Source organism: Mytilus galloprovincialis, chromosome 2 (genome assembly GCF_965363235.1).
Source record: "Mytilus galloprovincialis chromosome 2, xbMytGall1.hap1.1, whole genome shotgun sequence".
Classification (NCBI taxonomy): domain Eukaryota; kingdom Metazoa; phylum Mollusca; class Bivalvia; order Mytilida; family Mytilidae; genus Mytilus; species Mytilus galloprovincialis.
In genome coordinates, this window is record NC_134839.1 from 32,738,282 (window position 1) to 32,741,160 (window position 2,879).

Here is a 2,879-nt window from a genome sequence, read left to right on the forward strand (position 1 = left end):
TTTAGTTGTTATTTATTAGTTCCACAACTTTTTTTATAGTATTCATGTATAATAGACAGAGAAATTTGAGAATTTATAAATAGTAAACATTATAAGATGTACAAATAAGTCAACATCTTTTAAATCATCAATTGAACCCCTGTAGGAGTCATTGTCATTGAAAGATGTTGTTTACCCATTTTTGCAGAAACCATAATAGATATATAGAGAAAATGTGAATATGAAACCTGTTCATCAAGATAAGATCTAAAAGATTCACACTGCTTGTCAAATGATACCTTATAAGAGTTATTGCTCTTGAAAGATGTTTTTTTAGCTAAAAATCCATCACAGAGTTGACGAAGTTATAAGCAGACAAAGATAACGCTGTACATGTACAAGATCAGGCAACTTAGTCCAAATTGTCAACTGACTCGTTGTTAGAAATATTACCCCTGCATGACCTTTTTCACCCTTGTAATTGTATTTATCAGAAACTTATATTGATGATGATCAACAATTCATAACAAAATGTTCACCAAAAAAAGATTTTCAAATAAGTCAACATGATTAAAATTGCCAAGTGACTCCTTAAAGGAGTTGAGTGTCCTTGAAAGATGATTATTAGTCCCCTACAAATGAATTAGAGTCAAAGTGATCTTTAGGTTTTCACTTTGTCTGTCCATCCGTCAGTCCTTCAAATCAGCTTTCCACTTTTTTCTTTGTGCTTGAAAGTATTGATTTTGATATTTGGTGTATTATTTTATCATGACAGTTACAGATACAGATCGCATTTTTGTTTTGGTCTGTGATTTTGGACAGAGTTACCAGTATGTTCCTTTGACTTAGATAATTCACGCAAACAATCAGTTTTTGGCACATTTTTAGCTCACCTGGCCCAAAGGGCCAAGTGAGCTTTTCTCATCACTTGGCGTCCGGCGTCCGTCGTCCATCGTCGTCCGGCGTTAGCTTTTACAAAAATCTTCTCCTCTGAAACTACTGGGCCAAATTTAACCAAACTTGGCCACAATCATCCTTGGGGTATCTAGTTTAAAAAATGTGTGGCTTGACCCGGTCAACCAACCAAGATGGCCGCCATGGCTAAAAATAGAAGATAGGGGTAAAATGTAGATTTTGGCTTATAACTCTGAAATCAAAGCATTTAGAGCAATTCTGACATGGGTAAAATTGTTTATCAGGTAAAGATCTATCTGCCCTGAAATTTTCGGACAAATCGGACAATCGATTGTTGGGTTGCTGCCCCTGAATTGGCAATTTTAAGGAAATTTTACTGTTTTTTGGCTATTATCTCGAATATTATTATAGATAGAGATAAACTGTAAACAGCAATAACGTTCAGCAAAGTAAGATCTACAAATAAGTTAATATGACTAAAATGGTCAGTTGACCCCTTAAGGAGTTATTGCCCTTTATAGTCATTTTTTACCAATTTTTCCTAAATTTTTGTTATCTTTTACAAAAATCTTCTCCTCTGAAACTACTGGGCCAAATCAAACCAAACTTGGCCACAATCATCATCGGGGTATCTAGTTTAAAAAATGTGTGGCGTGACCCGGCCAACCAACCAAGATGGCTGCCATGGCTAAAAATAGAACATAGGGGTAAAATTTAGATTTTGGCTTATAACTCAGAAACCAAAGCAATTAGAGCAAATCTGACATGGGTAAATTTGTTAGTCAGGTAAAGATCTATTTGCCCTGAAATTTTCAGACGAATCGGACAACTTGGTGTTGGGTTGCTGCCCCTGAATTGGCAATTTTAAGGAAATTTTACTGTTTTTTGGCTATTATCTTGAATATTATTAGAGATAGAGATAAACTATAAACAGCAATTATGTTCAGCAAAGTAAGATCTACAAATAAGTCAACATGACCAAAATGGTCAGTTGACCACTTTAGGAATTATTGCCCTTTATAGTCAATTTTTAACCATTTTTCGTAAATCTTAGTAATCTTTTAGAAAATCTTCTCCTCTAAAACTACTGGACCAAATTTAACCAAACTGAGCCATAATCATCATTGGGGTATCTAGTTAAAAAAATGTGTCTGTTAACCCGGCCAACAAACCAAGATGGCCGCCATGGCTAAAAATAGAACATGGGGGTAAAATGCAGTTTTTGGCTTATAACGCAAAAACCAAAGCATTAAGAGCAAATGTGACAGGAAGTAAAATTTTTGATCAGGTCACAATCTATCTGCCCTGGAATTTTCAGATGAATCGGATAATCGGTTGTTAGGTTGCTGCCCCTGAATTGGTAATTTTGAGGAAATTTTGCTGTTTTTTTGTTATCTTGAATTTTATTATAGATAGAGATAAACTGTAAACAGCAATAATGTACAGCAAAGTAAGAACTAAAAATTAGTCACTATGACCAAAATAGTCAATTGACCCCCTAAGGAGTTATTACCCTTTATAGTCAATTTTTAACAATTTTTTTAAAATTTGAAGATTTTCAATAACATTTTCCACAGAAAGTACTGTTATAGATAGAGATAATTGTAAGCAGCAAGAATGTTTAGTAAAGTAAGATCTACAAACACATTACCATCACCAAAACACAATTTTGTCATGAATCCATCTGTGTCCATTGTTTAATATTCACATAGACCAAGGTGAGCGACACAGGCTCTTTAGAGCCTCTAGTTTATTCTTGCTTGAAGATATTGATTTAATAATTGGTACATAGTTATATCATGACAAGTAACAGATCAAATTCAAATTTTGTTCCAGTCTTATGATTTTGTGCAGAGTTAGGTTCCTTGGACTTTAAAAATTCACTAATATAATCAGCTTTCAACACTTTTTTCGTTGTGCTTTTTTATGGCATTAAGTTTTACCCTTGTCCGTCCGCCCCAAAGTTGGTTCCGTTCTCTAACTTT